Here is a 19254-nt window from a genome sequence, read left to right as displayed (position 1 = left end):
TCCTTTGCTTCCTTGGTAAGCAGCATGAAAATGATCGCTGCATACTACTTGGGAAGACCTCTCGTATGCAATGCCAAGGGCCAGCAACCACTCATGCCGTCTGCAATATAATGAACTGTTTATGCAACAGCACTTATGTGAGAAGGCAAATGTTAGGCAAGCTGTATCAATAGAGGTATCCTTGAATATACATTGTGCCATGAGCATGGCAGGTTATGGAAACAGTCATGACATGCATTATGAAAGATTTATAGCAACAAGGTGTAAGGTGGTGCATGATGCACAACCCCTTATTTTACAAATATGCCTAACTACTTAAGGGAGGTCACAAATACAAATTAGGCCCTCATCCCCTGCCAAACTCCTGTTATCAATTTATCAGTAGGTGTCCATGGAGGAAATGTACATAAAAGTGTCTGATTTTCTTTCAACTTCAACTGGGAATCGAACCCAGGACACTTTGGTTGGCCATGTTTTTTTTATATAATATATATAATATATATATCACTTGAAGGGTTACTGAAAGTAAAACAAAGAAAGAAATTAAGAATAAATTTGGAGGTGAAGAGGTGAGAAAGGGCTTAACTCATTCTAAGAAAAAATTACATAAAACGTGTTTGTGGATTATTTTAATTTATTTCTTCCCCTGCATTAGAAAAATTATACCATAAAGTTGTTCATCACTCACTTGAAATCCTTATGTACTCAGTTCCTGTGTATGAACTATATATTGTTATTAAAACGTACCATACTGCATACATGTGCTGGGGATGATAGTTAGTTAACCTCACAGAATTTGAAAGTGTTCTATTTATTTGTTACAAGTACTTTATCGAACAGTACATCACCTCTTTCAAATAAGGGAAGAAAATAAGAAATTAGAAGGAAATTAAGAGTACAGCATGTGAGAGGCCTTACATAAGTCGTTATAGGAAAAAATACTGAACGGGTTTAGGCTCAATTTCTTTCCCATGAAAAGAAAAAATAATAATAATAGACAAACCTCCCCCCAAATGTAATAAACATGAGAAGCCGAAGTAGACTATAGAAAACAAGGTGTATAAGGGGATACACGAGCATTTTAAGATCTTACTCAGTTTTAAGCTCCACACGGATTTGAGCTCTCATGTTTCTGTATTCTTTTTAAGGTTGCGGCAATTTTAGCGGGCTTTTTTTTTTAATATTTGTTTTGCCCTTGTGCCGCCTCCTCTGCTATAAAAATAAAAAAATCAGAAACCTTTACAAAACTCAAGTACCCTAAAGGATTTATCTTATGTTCATAACAAAAGAAACAGGCCGGGTTCTAGCAGTATCATTACCATTATAATGTATAAGCGTCCAGTTCCATAATTTGATGATAAATCGTAATGTGTAATATATGGTTTTGAAATTTCATCTTTCTTTAAACTTTCTATCAAGAGAAAAATGTCTTTTTTTATTATTTTCATATTTTTAGTAATGTTTTAAAAATGCTCTTTATCTATTTTTTTCAAAAAATATGCAAAAATATTTAACTTAAAAAAAGACACTTTTCTCTTGATAGAAAGTTTAAAGAAAGATGAAATTTCAAAACCATATATTACACATTACGATTTATCATCAAATTATGGAACTGGACGCTTATACATTATAATGGTAATGATACTGCTAGAACCCGGCCTAAGACAACACACATCATTCCTAATTCTCCTATACCCTATGGTTGCTCATTACTCTCACTTTAAGTATTATATGGTTATTTATATGGGCAAAAAGCCATTTATGAGTTGGGGAAGGGAACCTCATTTGAATTTGTACCATATTTACTCGTTACAAGCACTTTATTTAAATAGTACATACCTTAAGGCACATCAAGAAAGAAAAAAGTGAAGAAATAAGAAGGATAAAGTCGTTATAGGAAAAAAATGCACAACACGTGTTTTTGTGTTTTTTTCCATAAGTTTCTTGCTCTCATGAAGAAAGTTATACCATACAGATATTCATTAACGCTCACTATTAATCCCTATGTGCTTAGTTCCCAGATTTGGCGCATATAAGGAAATTAAAAGGATCCGTACACTAATCTGGGGACGCTGAGGGGCTGGGGACGAAAGCGGAAAATCGGTTAACCTCACCTAATTTGAATTTGTGCTCTATTTATTCATTACATGCTACTTATTCTAATACTACATACCTTCTGGCATCTCTGGGTAGCAGGTGAAGTCGTATTCCTGGCGTAGATTTCTTGCTTTTCCCACACGCAGAACATTTACTGGTAACATTCGTTGGCGCCATGTTTTCAAAAAAAGAGATGCGACCTCACTGGGTGACCGGAGTAGACTGAGCAAGGAACCGCCGGTGCTGCCATCTAACAGAGGCATATCGCCACACACTTCATCGCGATATGTACCGCATTGTTCATCCATCCTCTACTCTTATACTATCCTTGATTACTGCTGATGTTACTGTCCCTACTACTGCACTACTACCACCGTTGGTACTACCCCCACCACCACACCAACTACCACCATGGCCACCACCATCATTACAACAACCACTGTTGATCATCACCACCGCCGTTGCTCACCCAGACAAGAAAACATACAATTTGATGCCTCAACTAACTCGAGGGAAAAGCGCCCACCGTGTACTACTCTGTATAGGGTCGCGTGACAGGGCTTTAGAGAGGGAGAGAATGGGAAGCGGCGTGTGTCCTTCCTGTGAGTGTGTTAATAGGCGTGACGTAGCGAATGGGATGTCGATACAAAGGTTAATGGAATGCGAAATGGAAACAAAGACAATACATTGCAGCGCTCGTGAATGATACAGAGACGGACTTTGATGATTAATACAAGAATGAATAATAAAAGGTATTGTAATGGATGATAAGTTCTTTCTTTGTTGATGCAGAGAGATGGAGAATATAGGGATAATGAGGAGACTGCTGACAATGATGCTAATGATAAGTGTTCTGTGATAATGAATACTAATGATAACAGTATTAATAGGTGATAATGGTAATAAAATTTTAATGTTCTATGATGGTAAAAAAAAGCATCTAAAATGACCATATAATGGAAAGGGAGGAAGAAAAAATACAAATGAAGGATTGACAGAGGAAGGAGAAATAAATATTGCTACTACTACTACTACTACTACTACTACTACTAATAATAATAATAATAATAATAATAATAATAATAATAATAATAATAATAATAACAGTAATAATGACAATAGTAATAAAAAATAATTATCATAACAAAAATAAAAAAATAAAAAGTAATATGAATTCCTGGGTAAGGTCGGGCGGGGTTAGTCTGACAAGAGATTTAATTCTCTGCTTACTGACATCTTGGAGACTCCTTATGTTCTTGTTATACATATTCTGCTAAGTGAATGATAATGAAAATGTTGATAATAATAAAAATGATAAAATAATAATATACACTGCAACACAGTCTAACGCCAGGCAGACGAGCGACGCGGCATCAGCTGGACAAATAAAATTTCACCATTAAAAAACATATTATGTTTTCGCTGATGCATAAAATTAATAGAAAAGTGAATGTCAAAGGGGACGACCAGCCAGCCAGCCAGGCAGACACCACCACCACAGTCAACATCATTACCGCCTGCACCACCACCACCACCACCATTATCATCATCATCAACACTATAGTCCGTTTCATTCCGTCTGTCCACTCACGAACGTACATGTGGCACCTGCGCATTGTTAGTCCGTGATTGCGTGAAGATCAACTTTATATTTTCAGGGATATACCTTAATGTTCGTGTATACAAAAAAAAAGCGTCCTTTTCTATGAACCGCAAACGTTCCAATTTGCATCGATAATCTACCATACAAGCACACGGAAGAATAATTTGTATATCAAACAGTATAGTCTGATCATACTCGAACGATTCATAGCCTTTCAGATTCCCATTTTTCATCTCATTCAGGTACATAGTGACATCTGACTCTGGAAGTGTGTATATATAAGGAATTTGATGTGTTGCATGTAAACAGCACGGGTAGCCTAATATTCTAAATAGCCTCTCTTCGCATTCAACAATTATTATTTACTATTTCATGTTATTTCGATTAATAATCATAATTTACTTCCAGTAAATTATTAAGATATCATTTACATGCGCTTGCAGGGCTAGATGTCTTTTAATATACCTGAAATGAGCCATCAATCAATGAATTTGAAAACCACAGATCGTTCGAGCATGATGTGACTATGTTGTTTGATAAAAGTTTGTCTTTTCCTGTGCTTGTATGTTAGATTTTCGATGCAAATGACTGACTGTTTTTTGTACACATAAATATTCAAATATATTATTGAAAAATAAGCTTGAATGTCTATCACAACAGTTGATTTTCACGTATTCACGAACTAGAAATGCGCAGGTGCCACATCCATCAAAATTCCCGCTCTGTTGGTAGACAGACGGAATGAAACGGACTATACCACAATCACCATTTCCATTAGCCTTGTTTTACCTTATGCATTATGACTATTCTCTTTCACAACCTGATCCTCTTGACGTCAGGTATTTTGTCTTAGTTCTTTCATTGTTCAGCTTAATCGTCGGTATTTTCCTTTGCACACTTTCTGCCTCGAGTCGTGGCAATGTTCCCCAAATCTTACTTCCTTCTCAATTTTTCCCTCTTTTTACCTTTCGATTCACCATATACTTTTCTCTTCTATTCCTATACTCTCCTCATGATCGTCGCATTTTTTTCTTGCACACGCACCCTTTTTCTTCCTCCCTATGTCAACATTTCCCACTTCTACCTCCTCTTACATAACTCTATTCGCCATTATTTTTTTTTTTACTTTTTACTCCTGGTCATCGGAATATTTTTTTTTCTAACTCCTTATTCTATCTCCCTTTGTCATTATTGCCCACTTCCGCTCCCTCCTCGTACCTTTCAATTCACCTTTTTCTCTTTGACTCCTTTTTAATGTTACAATTGTATTGGCACTCACCACATGACTGCTAAGCCTATTCCACTCATCCACAACCCTGTTAGTAAACCAATTTCTGCCTATGTCCCTGTTGAATCTGAATTTATCCAGTTTAAACCCATTACTTCGTGTCCTACCCGGTTCTACCTCTTATGAATATCCCCCTTATTAAAGCCATTCATCCATTTATAAACCTCGATCATGTCTCCACGCACCCTTCGCCTTTTTAGAGAATGCAACTTTAACTGTTTGAGTCTTTTCTCGAATGGCAAGTTTCTCAGCCCCTGAATCATCCTCCTTTGCACCGATTCTAACATTTTGATATCCATTCTATAGTAAGGTGACCAGAACTGAACCGCATAATCAAGATGAGGTCTAACTAATGCTAAAAATATCGTTTGAGGAAGACGTAGGCGCTTCTGTTACTTACACTCCTTGAAATAAATCCCAGTACCCTGTTTGCTCGATTTCTAGCTTGAATGCATTGTGCCCTTGGGCGGAGATTAGAGCACACTAAGACCCCTAAATCCCTCTCGCATCCAGATCTGCTTATGGAAGTGTCATTTAAGCAATAGTTATGTGAGGGGTTGTTCCTACTTACACTCAGAATACTGCACTTCCCTACATTGAACTCCATCTGCCATTTATCCGCCCAGTCATACAATCTGTTTAGTTCATCCTGGAGAATACTAGCGTCCTGATCTGAATCAATTACTCTACCGATCTTGGTATCATCTGCAAACTTACTGACATCACTACTTATTCTCTAAGTCATTGATATAAATAATAAACAAAAGTGGACCTAAAACCAAACATTGTGGGACCCCACTCGTAACACATCCCCAGTCAGATCTTTTACCATTGATTTGCACTCTTTGTTTCCTATTGCTAAGCCACGCCGTGACCCAGCTCAAAACTTTACCCTCTACTCCGTGAGCCTGTAGTTTAAGCAACAGTCGTCGGTGAGGAACTTTGTCAAATGCTTTACTAAAACCAAGATAGATTACATCATAATTTTCATATATGTCTACCGCCTCAAATACTTTATTGTAAAAGGACAAGAGATTGGTGAGGCATGACCTACCTTTCGTGAATCCATTGTTTTATAATGTTTGTTATAGGTCAAGTATTGCAGCCTTTTCAATCATAGTGTATCTATTTGCAGTGCCCACAAGAAAACAAGAAGTGTAGTTGAGAGGGGTATTGGTCAGCTGAAACGACGCTTCCACATTTTGCATGGGGAAATCAGACTTGACCCCAAGAAAACATGCAAAATCATTGCAGTCTGTGCTGTTCTGCACAACATTTGCAAAGATAGAAATATGCTGTTGCTAGAAGATCTTCCTCCTCTCCCTGAGGATTATCATGGTGAGGTCAATGAGGAGGCCCTGGAGCGACCTCAAGATGGTATTCGCTACAGGGATGACTTTGCTGCACTTCACTTTGGGTGAGCATGTTTAAATTGGTAGTTTATTTTTACACACATTGTTTCTTTTAAAGATCCTTTATAACATTTATTTTTAACACCTTATTACATCTCTTTTGAATGATTTTGAGGACAACTGTTATGAGGATGTATTGTTCTCTGCCTGTACCACTCAATGCAAATTTTCTTTTTTGTGTGTGTGTTTTTAGTAATCAAGTGTCAATTATATCACTGGACAAATACCTTAATAGATAGTTTATTGAAACAGCAAATTGTACTTCACAAACACAAAAAAATAATGCTTGCCTCTGTTACTTTTTTTATTCTCCAAAGATAATCATTGTTTAAAAAAAAAATCTTTCATCTGGTGATAAAAGAATTGGATGGCATTATTGTTATATGATTTTACATACTCTAATACTTGTATTTCAGGGCACGACACTAAGGTCCCACCAGTCAGGCAAGTGCTGTGGTAGCTCTCGCAAGGTGGCCAACAGAGATCTACTCCGTCCCATGGGAAAACGCTGCCCCTGTGAGGGACACAGCATTCCAGAGATGGATCTACAGCTCTTCTTGCAAACACCTGAGTGTGTGGTACTTTTTTCGATTCAGATACTCTTCTTCATACTCCTTTTGTGCCACATCTCTAATGCGAAGTGCCATCTGTGGCCCCAACAATGCCTGGTATGCCTGCTGCTGCCATGGGTAATTAGAGTAATCACACAACTAATGGTAGGCTGCAAGGGTTCAAGGTCATCACTGCCACATTGCTGCATCTTGTCCGTGGCCAAATACCTCAATGTTTTCACCACCTTCATCTCAGTTCTGATGGACTTGCTCCTCATTGTAGGACTTTCCAAGGTCCTCCTCACCAAGTCTGTCATCATCAATGTGGGAGCAGGGGCGTACCTTCTGTGTATCCATGGCAGGGGCGGAAGCTGGGAGTTCAACAACCACCAAGCTGCTCTAGCATAGTCGTGCCAACATGGAGCTTTGTTCAACCACATCCACATACAAACTAAGTATAGTGTACTATATGGCCAGTTTTCATGCTTATTGTTTTATTTATATTGTTTGCTTTACTTTCTTGCTATTCCTGTATTGGTCATCTGATTTTTAAACCTCAGTTGTTAAATGCCCATTTGAATTATTGCCTTTTTAGTAGCTATCAGTAGTTAATAAATCTAAAGACTATAAATTATAAAAATAGGTAAATTAAAGTAATTAAAAAGAATTATAATCCTTTAATGAACACTTTACGAACATCTCTGAGATTCACACTTCATGAAGAGAGAGTTGTACTGGCACACAAGCAAAGATACCAATATCCATCATGTTACATGTTATTATAAACCATTTCAGCATGCACAATTGACAGCTTTCATTCATGCCTGGCAAAATTCTAGGTGCACACAAGCAAAGATACCAATATCCATCATGTTACCTATTATTATAAACCATTTCAGCATGCATAACTGACCCCTTTAATTAATGCCTGGCAAAATTCTAGGTGCACACAAGCAAAGTGAATATCCATCATGTTACCTGTTGTTATAAACCATTTCAGCATGCATAACTGACCCCTTTAATTAATGCCTGGCAAAATTCTAGGTGCACACAAGCAAAGTGAATATCCATCATGTTACCTGTTGTTATAAACCATTTCAGCATGCATAACTGACCCCTTTAATTAATGCCTGGCAAAATTCTAGGTGCACACAAGCAAAGTGAATATCCATCATGTTACCTGTTGTTATAAACCATTTCAGCATGCATAACTGACCCCTTTAATTAATGCCTGGCAAAATTCTAGGTGCACACAAGCAAAGTGAATATCCATCATGTTACCTGTTGTTATAAACCATTTCAGCATGCATAACTGACCCCTTTAATTAATGCCTGGCAAAATTCTAGGTGCACACAAGCAAAGTGAATGTCCATCATGTTACCTATTATTATAAACCATTTCAGCATGCATAACTGACCCCTTTAATTAATGCCTGGCAAAATTCCAGGTGCACACAAGTAAAGTGAATATGCATCATGTTAAATATTATTTTAAAGCATTTCTGCATATAAAGTGTTGTTATATATGAGGCATGGAGGCAAATAAAGGTTAAATAATTCAAACAAATCTTCCTTTTTTAGATAAAGATTGCCCTTCTGATGATCCTTCCTGAAGTACATATTCATTTCAGAATGTTTATGCAAATTATAAATGCTGGTTATTACAACGGTGTCTGTATAACTAGGGTGTGTAACCCCTTTCATTTACTCAGACATCCACTCCCAGATAGATAGAGAGAGAGGCGGGAGGGGCGGGATGTGCATGAGACATGGAATCTGAGAGTGTGTGTCCGAGAAAATGAAAGGGATTACACGCCTTAGTTATATAGACGCTGTTGTAGTACCATGTATTTATAAATAGCATCAACACTCTGAAATGACTGTGTAATTCATGAAGGATCATCGAAAGGATATCTTTATCTGAAAAGGAAAATTAGTTTGTAATGTTTTTAACCTTCATCTGCCTCCATGCCTCATATCCAACAAGACTGTATATGGTGAAATAATATGATATGGCTTTAAAAAATGCCAGAAAGAAATGACTTGTAATGTTGTGAGGATTAATAATTTTTTATTGTTTTCCATTTCCTTCTCTTTTAGCCCTATAATATTTTTCCTGTTCTTTACAAAGATCCCTGCAAGCCTCCCACCCCTGCCTCATGGCAACCAAAACCCCATCCATTAAGTCTTGCCTTGGGGTTGTAAATCTGCTGTCCTGCGTGGTGGTGGTGGTGGTGGTGAAGGTGATGGTGATGGTGATGGAAGAGGCAGTATCGGTGGGTGCGTTGATTGCGGGAAGCAATAGTCATGAAAGTCAAGAGCATCGTGTGTCTCCTCTGCCTCTGCCTCTGCCCCTCTGGTGGATCTTTAAAAAAAAAATGCGGTTTTAGAAATAGTACACAAAATTATTTCAATTAACATGTGAAGTTTAAATGAGACTGGAATTTGTTGAAAAAGTGATTAACTGTTGGCTATGTAAGTTATATACAACTTGTTTCATTACAGGGAGGCGGTGGCTGAGTGGTTAGCGTGCTGGCCCTACATTCGGCACGTTGTCCATGGTGTGGGTTCGAATCCGCCGCTAACCTTTTCAGTCACCACCGAGTGGCCTAAGACAACCCACGTGCTGCCCTGAATACCACCTATCAACCCGGACTTTAGAGGAAGATGTACAGCACAAGCGAAATCAAGAATGAGCTCCGGGGGGCAGCATGAGCCAATAATAATAGCGCCACTATAAACAATTGGCTGTGCCATGACGGGCTCGGGCCGACCATCAGGCCCATATGAATCAGCAGACAAATTAGCATACAGTAGTTACTTGTGCCACAACCACTTTGTTTTCAACTATAAAAAATCATCAGATCAGTACATCCTATTCACCTCATGAAATAAATAATATGGAGAGAATGTAGCTGTACTCATCATAATGAAGTGAGTCAAGTGACAGATGCCTTAAGCTTGGTAGGAGGAAAAAAAAAGTGAATGGCACTTATAAAGATGGGTTAAGACAGGAACCACTTATGTTATCTTAACATTATTTTGGCAGTTTTTTAATGACACTGCACAGTCTGGTGTCACTTGGTCATACTTTATAAAATTTAAGAAAGATGATAAAGTTGAATGTAGTACAGATGAAATGCATATGTTGATGTCAAACACCAAAATGAAGATATGGGGAATGAATGAGTCAAACATAGTCAAGATTTTGAAGCAAGTACAGGAAAGACTATTGCAGTTACAAGTGATGAAATACATACCCTATAAGTTCATTTGCGAGTTGTAACCTGGAGGAGTCCATCCCCAGAATTCCATGAACAGTGATATTTTTATCACCCACAAAATCCATTATAATCTCCTCCACCGGGTCCTTGGCAGGAGGAGCATCTGGTGGGCCACCACCTGTAAAAATGGATAATTCATGCCTGAATGATAATTATTTTTGTATGGAAGTACTAATTGTTAGCTATGCAAAATATTCTAACCACCTCCTGGGAGGATCTATCGACTTGCCCCAGCCATGAGTCATGTGGGCGTCTCCTTGGTCTCCTCCACTCAAGGTTGTCTTGTACAGACACAGCCCTGTGAACAGGATAGACATTTGGGAGGCGCGCCACGTGACCATTTAGCTACATTTAGCATTCACAGATTAAGCTAGTAATAGGCCTCGAATCAGTTTCATCACATAGTCACTGTCATGACACAAAGTCATTCCAGCAATACCCCACGATCATGGGTAGACACTTACTGCCAAAGGCGTTAACACACCTCTCCAAGTCACTAAATTCAGTGTCAATGTCACATAGCCATATAGTAAAACCAGAAGGAGCAGAATTAAGTGACATTAAGATTTTAATACATGTCCACTTGCATAGAAACTGACCACACCAAATACTTGTTTTGAGTGAGTCCATAACAACATGGGCCAGGCCAATCCATCAAGTGACTTCCTGGTAAAACCCACCATTGTTATGCACTATGTTACCATTTTTACCCTCCCCCCCAAAATATGAAGTTGCAACACTCACCTGTTTTCTGGGAAGAGATGTTCCTATTAGTTATCGCTGCTCTTTTGTTTGATAGCGTGTTTTGCCACTTTTTTTCAACTTGGGACACAGTCCTCTGGCAAGAGGGGAAGACGTCATTTATATATTTTGTTATGGCTTCCCAAGCTGCCCGTTTATCTCTTATTGTGCATGAGGGGCTGAATTTCCCCATTACTATTTTTTTTCTTTCTGACACCAGCTGACAGAGAAAGAGGGTCTCATCCTCCGTCCAATTTGGCTGGCGCTCCCTCTTGATCCTTTGATGTTCCATGTCACTGAAGAGAAAAATTAATAGAGAAACAAATGCTACACCTCACCCTCCTCAGCAGTCTGTCTTTAGTTCGCTGATCCAAAAGCTAATATGCGTTTCAGGCGCCATGTTACACAGCATAGTAGCTTTTTGCATTATAATACATACTTTCAATAATTCTTCCTAACTTTTCAATCACACCTTTTGTCTATAATAAGGTACCTACACATTTTCTCATCATCATCATCATTCATCATTTCATCAACACCTGCTCCTAGGAGCTCCCACCAGGGGATGGCCACAGCAGAAGAGCTTCCATCTTACTCTATCCAGACACTCCCTCCTTGCCTGCTCAAAGTCCCTCAAAGATCTTTCCCCCCTCTCCCTAACGTACTCTTGCACCCTATCCCTCCATTTCACTGGAGGTCGTCCTCTAGCATTCCCTCCCTCTATCTCACGCACATACACCCTTCTGGTCATCTTACTCTCCTCCATTCGCTCCATGTGGCCTAACCACTTTAAGGTCTGTCGCTTCACTTCTTCCACCACTCCACACTTCTTCCCTTCACCCCTGTGACACATTCCAAAATGCTCGTACACACTTTCATTACTCATTCCATCCATTCTACTCACACCACAAGCACTCCTCAAATAACTCATTTCCACTGCCTGCACTCTAAACCTCTGGACTTTCATTCCAGGCCCACGTTTCACTTGCATGTGTGAGGGTTGGTACTATCACTGTTTCTCAAATCCCTCTTTACCTCCATGCTCACACTTCTGCCATTCATGATTCGTCCCAAAGACTCTACCACCCTTCTTCCTTGCAATGCCCTTTCTCTTATCTCTCCCTCCATACCACCATGCTTACACATAACTGTTCCAAGGTACTTAAACTCATTGACCATATTTTCTCTTAACTCTTATCATACTCGTATACCCCATGTACACTTGCATACCTGTAACAATAAACTATCAATCAATCTATAGCAATATCTTTTTAACCTAAGGGTGTGCTTGTGAATCCTATGCCAATGTTCATATGGATAAGAAGATGCCTATTTTCCCCAATGAATATTGGGGTATAGTTCACAATCTTGGGTCACTGGGGTAAAATGACATCTACATGGGGATATATTGTTGTGTTACCAATGCATTTAGGTTCATGGGGGTAAAATAATAATGCCTACATTGGCATACAGGGGGTATCCCTGGGGTAAAAAGACTTAAATAAATCTTACTCCAATGAAGAAATGGGTTACAAGTTATAAATAAACCATCATTGGATAAAAAAAAAAAATCATGTTCATCGGGGTAGCAATGGGAATCATTGAGATAAAGTACACCTCGTACCCACTGGGCTAAGAAGGTATATGGCAAATGTTGAAGTACTTTGGGCCAAAAGTACGTGACCTACCAGGGCGCACATTGGGGTAAAAAGATGTGACCTTTTCTCAATGTCTACCGTAAGGCATTATAGGTAATGGTATGATATCATTGAGGCAACAATGACAATGCGGTTATGTGTTCGCTGTCATTGATCACTGAATTAAAGAGACATGCAGTGCCTATAATAGTGGGTTCATTGAGGTGAAGACACAAAGTACGTACATGCAGAAAAAGACCGCACTCCTATCCCTTATAAAAGCTAGCTAGTACTTTCTGCCGTCTACCCTGGCTCTCCTTAATACCTTATGCACCCATATTTATATTGCCTTTGCCTCTCTGTCTCTTCTGAAACCATTTTGTTCATCGCACACTGCCTTACCTGTCAAACCGCGAGGAGCTTCTTCACCAAAATTTAGGCGCCAATGTTGTTTACGTAACGTTAACATTTTACTGTTTATGCATGTCCAGACATTATTTTTTTGAGACACACAGGTCAAAAGTTAGATTAGACAGTTAGACTATGTTATGTCAGGTCATTTTAGGTTAGATTTATTGTGTGTAGTTGAATTGTTCGGGCATTTTCTTGTGATACGCTCTGCGCTGCGCCTTTGTTATTCCTGCCGACTGAATAGGCGATGCCGCGCAAGTAATCTACTACATATTTCACCAACGTACATGAGAGAAGAATAAAGATACATCGGAAATATAAAAAAGGTACTTACATAGCGACCATAAGTAATAAAAGTCACAAGAGGAAGAAGAAAAAGAGCTATTCATTTACTCAATTGTTGTCTCTTGTTTCCAAACAAGCTTTTGTGTACAGATAGATAAGATGTTGAATTCATTATAGCACAGTGCATATTACATAATATGCACTGTGGTAGCTATATACAATGCTTTTGCAAGTGGTCGTTTTGCTGGGTGATGCACTTCATACTGGTATTTTGCTAAAAAAATACTTAGCTTAGAGTCCGCTAAGGGGAATTCTAAGTAATACTTAAGGGCCTATGCTTAGCTAAAAGTTGTTAAGTGCAGGGCTGAGTAATATTCTTAGAATATTGGTGTATACGGCTCCAGGGGCGGTATACACAAACGTTCTTAGCATCGCTAAGTGCACTTAACGGCAAAGAATCGTTAAGTTTTCTACTTAAAATGGCGCTGGGCCGCTTAGCGCTGGAGCTGGAGCACTTAGCGGGCGGAAAATTTAAGGCGGGGAAGGGGCTCCCATAGCACCGTTAAAAATGCATAAGTATTGCAACATGGTGGATTACAGCGGGAGGAAAGGCATCACCTAAGAATATATCGGCCTCGTCAAGACGAATTGGAGGCGTGTAATGATTTGAAACTCATCCTGAAATATCTGTGGACTGTGCTGACCGTGCTGAGATGAGTGGTTCGGCGAGGCGGACCTTGGAAACACCTACATGGCCATCACGACTGAAGTGGTGTTCGCTGACAGGTAAAATGCAGGTGCAACCTTCACAGACTGACAGAGATTGAGTGATAACAGACACTGGAGACCCTCCAAGCGATGGCTGGTGACCGCCTGCCACCATCCACAGGCTGTCACACAAGGAGCCCTGGGAGTAACCTTGCTGGAAGCCCCGCGGGCCGCAGTGTGTGGCTGGCGTTATACAGCCCCCAGCCATCGCCTGGAGGGCATCCAGTGTCTGTTATCACTCACCTTAGGTAGTCTGTGAAGGTCCAGTCATCACTGGTGCACGTGTATCTTACCTGTGATCAACACCGGCAGCCACAGACTCCTGCCCAAGGAACGAACACAGGTGAGCCAATATTTTACCTCGCCAGACTTATCCTTTACAATATTCAACTCTTTAAACCTAACACACCTGTTAATCTTGTGACTGACTAACAAACGTTTCCCACCAATCTTACCAAACCCTAAACAATACCTATTTGGGTCACTAGTGTCTGTTATTTAATTTTTACTTGACTAACCTCCCAGCGGCGATAAACCAAACCTAACCTGGGTAAATTTATCATTGACATATAGTTATTTCAACTTAATCTGTTATTTAAGATAGCCAGTTTTAACCAAATCAACAATTATTTAGAAAAGTTGATATTTTTAACGTAACTTAAATGTCAGAAGTGTCCTAACAAAATTACCTTCCTTTGTTTATTTTTAGTAACCAAACCAAATCAATTTGACGTACCGGTAGCTCTTAAACCGAACTTGCTCTAGTACTCAAGCTTGCATCACTTATGACTTTTTTCCTTCAATCCTAAATCAACTTGTTTAGAAACCTTGCTCTGACTTACCTAACTTAATATAAGTTCACCTCTCCTAACTCAGATAAATTTCCGATTTGTGTTACTGACTATTTTTTAAAGAAACATTTTGATTTTGGACGTAAATTTTTTACCAAACTGACTATCATTCAGAATGTTGCCTTATTTTAACTTAACAAAAAATTATAAACGTCACCTAACCTCATTGATCCTACTTAACGAACGGTAGCTATCCTTCCTGTAAAATACCTCCCAGGAATCCCTGGGTGTTGCAAAATGATACTAATACCCATGCTAGCTAGCATTGTAGTATTGTTTAATTTGTTTTGGTCATGTCTTTTTTTTTCACATTTAAAATTAATTAGTTCACAGTATATTATGGCTATTGTTATTTGCAGCTTCCTTTCTTATGAAGATCTAAAAGTGAATTTTATGATTATTCTTAGTCTTACTCCCAAATAGCTATTAAAGTCAATCAACAATGCTAAAATCTTTTTGAACAAAAAAAATTGCAAATTGGTCCATGAGTCAAGAGTTTTGACTTCTGGACAAGTATAGATATAGATATAGGGCAGGTACCAAAGCATTTCTAATTGTAATGTATCTATTTGCAGTGATCGTGATGACATTGACAACAACGAGCAAGTCCTCCTAGACCTAGAGTGACCTCAAGCTGGTATTCACCACATAACATTATTGTTTAATCGTTTAGTTTTTGTCATCCAGCATCAAGAAAGCATTCCCATGCAAGAATATAATGCACAATATAAGAAACTTCACTTGCTAGAAAATAAGACAATGTTGCCAGCCCATATAGTGTGCACTGTGCAGTAAATAACTCATGTAGATAATGCCTGTTATTCTATCACATACTTATGTCGATGGAATGTCTTTTAGTTCTTGCTAAGGGTATATTAATTACTAATCCATTCTTATTTCTCCGACGGCCATTTCCCGTGTCGATACGTCAATCAGTTCAGTACTTTTATTTTCTTACCTTGTGTTTTGCAATTCTTTGCCAATTAAATCACTGGACACATCTTAATAAATATCACAGATTTAATTATCATATATCAGTCCCATAAGTTTATTTCAGATGCTCTTAAAACAACATCTGTCCATTCATAGTCCAACTTAACCTGGTAGCAGCAACAGGCCAAATTTGTGGCTCTACCGTGTACCAGCGATGGGCCACATTTTTGCCATGATATAAACCCCCAAAAATAGATGATGCATAAACTGATCACAAATGTGTTGATATATATTATGAAATGGTTTGCGTGAGTGATGATTTTTTCTCATTTTTCTCACTCGGAGGGGCCTTTAAGAAACATGATCCCTGCAGCTTTTTTTTTTTTTTTTTTTTTTTTTTTTTTTAACAGCAAAGGAGACAGCTCAAGGGCACAAAAAAGTAAACATTAATAAAAAAAAAGCCCGCTACTCGCTGCTCCTAAAAAGAATCCAAAGAGGTGGCCGAAAGATAAGTCAGTTTCGGGAGGAGAGGTGTCCTGATACCCTCCTCTTGAAAGAGTTCAAGTCGTAGGCAGGAGGAAATACAGATGAAGGAAGATTGTTCCAGAGTTTACCAGCGTGAGGGATGAAAGAGTGAAGATGCTGGTTAACTCTTGCATAAGGGGTTTGGACAGTATAGGGATGAGCATGAGTAGAAAGTCGAGTGCAGCGGGGCCGCGGGAGGGGGGGAGGCATGCAGTTAGCAAGTTCAGAAGAGCAGTCAGCGTGGAAATATCGATAGAAGATAGAAAGAGAGGCAACATTGCGGAATTTAAGAGGTGAAGACTATCAGTATGAGGAGGAGAGCTGATGAGACGAAGAGCCTTTGCCTCCACTCTGTCCAGAAGAGCTGTGTGAGGGAGCCCCCCACATGAGATGGATACTTCATACGAGGACGGACAAGGCCCCTGTATATGGACAGCAACTGTGCAGGGAGAAGAACTGGCGGAGACGGTACAGAACGCCCAGCCTCGAGGAAGCTGATTTAGTAAGAGATGAGATATGAAGTTTCAGTTGAGATTTTGAGTTAAGGATAGACCGAGGATGTTTAGTGTTGAGGAAGGTGATAGCTGGGTGTTGTCAAAGAATAGGGGATAGTTGTTTGGAAGATTGTGTCGAGTGGATAGGTGGAGAAACTGTGTTTTGAGGCGTTGAAGGACACCAGGTTCTTCTTGCCCCAATCGGAAATAATAGTAAGGTCTGAGGCTAAGCGTTCTGCAGCCTCCAGCCTTGAGTCGTTAAGTTCCTGAAGGGTGGGTCTTCTATTAAAAGAAGTTGAATAATGCAGAGTGGAATCATCGGCGTAGGAATGGATAGGAGAGTTTGTTTTGTAAAGATCATCAATGAACAACAAAGAGTGGGAGCTATGAACGATCCTTGCGGAACACCACTGTTGTTTAAAGAAGAACAGTGACCGTCTACCACAGCAGAGATAGATCGGTCATAAAAACTGGAGGTAAAAGTACAGAGAGAGGAATAGAAACCGTAGGAAGGTTAGTTTAGAGAGCAAAAATTTGTGCCAAACTCTGTCAAAAGCTTTGATATGTCCAGCGCAATAGCAAAAGTTTCACCGAAACGGCTAAGAGAGGATGACCAAGAGTCAGGTAAGAAGGCTAGGAGATCACCAGTAGAACGCCCTTGCGGAACCCATACTGGCGATCAGATAGACGGTCAGAAGTGGAAAGGTGCTTTTGAATCTTACGGTTAAGGATGTATTCACAAGCTTTAGAGAGACAAGAAAGTAACTAAATAGTCAGGTAGTTTGAGGTATTGGAGCGGTCACCCTTCTTAGGTACAGGCTGTGTGAAGGCATACTTCCAGCAAGAAGGAAAGGTAGATGTTGACAGGCAGAGGCGAAAGAGTTTGACCAGGCAGGGTGACAGCACGGAGGCACAGTTTTTAAGGACAATAGGAGGCACTCCATCAGGTCCATAAGCCTTCTGAGGATTGAGGCCAGAGAGGGCATAGAAAACATCATTTTGAAGAATCTTTATAACAGGCATAAAGGAGTCAGAGGGGGGATGAGTAGGAGGAATATGCCCAGAATCGTCCAGAGTGGAGTTTTTAGAAAAAGTTTGAGAGAAGAGTTCAGCCTTAGAGATAGATGAGACGGCAGTGTTGCCGTCAGGACTGAGGAGTGGAGTGAAAGATGAAGAAGTGAAGTTGGAGGAGATGTTTTTGGCTAGATGCCAGAAGTCACGGGAAGAGTTAGAGAAAGCAAGGTTTTGACATTTTCTATTAATGAAAGAATTTTTGGTTAGTCGGAGAATAGATTTGGCACGATTTCGGGCAGAAATGTAAAGTTCATAATTAGCATTAGTTTACCAGGTTAACCTCTTTTAGTATAGTACACTAATCAAGAAAAACATCCCAATTAATATATATATATATATATATATATATATATATATATATATATATATATATATATATATATATATATATATATATATATATATATATATATATATATATATATATATATATATATATATATATATATATATATATATATATGTTGTTTATTTGAACTTGTACTCATATTTCAGGGCCAAACATGATGTGGAAGAAGAAATCAGTTGTCTCCATCAGTCGGGTTTGTGCCATGGCAGCTTTCTCCAGCTGTCCGGCAGAGGTCCAGTCCATGCCATGGAGAAATTCAGCCCCCAACAAGGAGATGGAATGCCAGAGATGGATCCGCAGCTTCTCCTCCAATCAATCAATCCTTGCAATGCCCTTTCTCTTTTCTCTCCTTCTGTACCACCATGCTTACACATAACTGATCCAAGGTACTTAAACTCGTTAACCTCCTCCATTTCTTCACCATTCAAAATTATTTGGCATTCTTTTTCACATTCAATGCCCACTCTATATGGGCATACAAACTCTACAACCTCCCTTCTACTCCGCTCACAAACCATCACTTTACTTTTGTTGACATTTACTTTCAGCTTTCTCCTGTTACAGACACTATCAAAAACACTGACCAAATTTTGTAGGTCACTTTCATTTTCTGCAATGAGCACCGTGTCATCAGCAAAGAAGATTGAATTCATCACCCACTTCCTTCCCTCCCTCAGCATACATTTTTACTTCAATTTCCCCAACTTTGCCCTTCATTTCTCATAACACCATCCATATAAATATTGAACAACCACGATGACATGACACACCCCTGCCTTAGCCCACTTTCATCTCAAAATGTTCACTTGTTTCTCCAGTAATTTTGACACATGCAGATGCATCCTCATAGAAAGACTTTATTGCATAAAGCAGTTTTCCTCCCACACCATATATCTTTAAGATGTCCCACAATGCCAGCCAATCGACTCTGTCATGAACTTTCTTTAGAAT

At 39.2% G+C, this 19254-nt stretch overlaps 2 long non-coding RNA genes across 2 annotated transcripts; one reads left to right on the top strand and one right to left on the bottom strand.

Moving 5' to 3' along the window:
• Positions 1-6870: 6870 nt before the first annotated feature.
• Positions 6871-12222, bottom strand: LOC126980614 (uncharacterized). The gene is made up of 3 exons (XR_007733426.1): positions 10212-12222; positions 7930-9316; positions 6871-7828 (listed from the first exon to the last, which is right to left on the bottom strand). It is a non-coding gene; the product is annotated as an uncharacterized LOC126980614 (long non-coding RNA).
• Positions 12223-13893: 1671 nt separating this feature from the next.
• LOC126980654 (uncharacterized) lies at positions 13894-18844 on the top strand. The gene is made up of 3 exons (XR_007733444.1): positions 13894-14420; positions 15504-15565; positions 18450-18844. It is a non-coding gene; the product is annotated as an uncharacterized LOC126980654 (long non-coding RNA).
• Positions 18845-19254: the final 410 nt, after the last annotated feature.

This window comes from Eriocheir sinensis, chromosome 44 (assembly GCF_024679095.1).
Source record: "Eriocheir sinensis breed Jianghai 21 chromosome 44, ASM2467909v1, whole genome shotgun sequence".
Lineage (NCBI taxonomy): Eukaryota > Metazoa > Arthropoda > Malacostraca > Decapoda > Varunidae > Eriocheir > Eriocheir sinensis.
The sequence above is the reverse complement of the archived record's forward strand: the minus strand, read 5'-3'. Positions and strand labels throughout refer to the sequence as shown.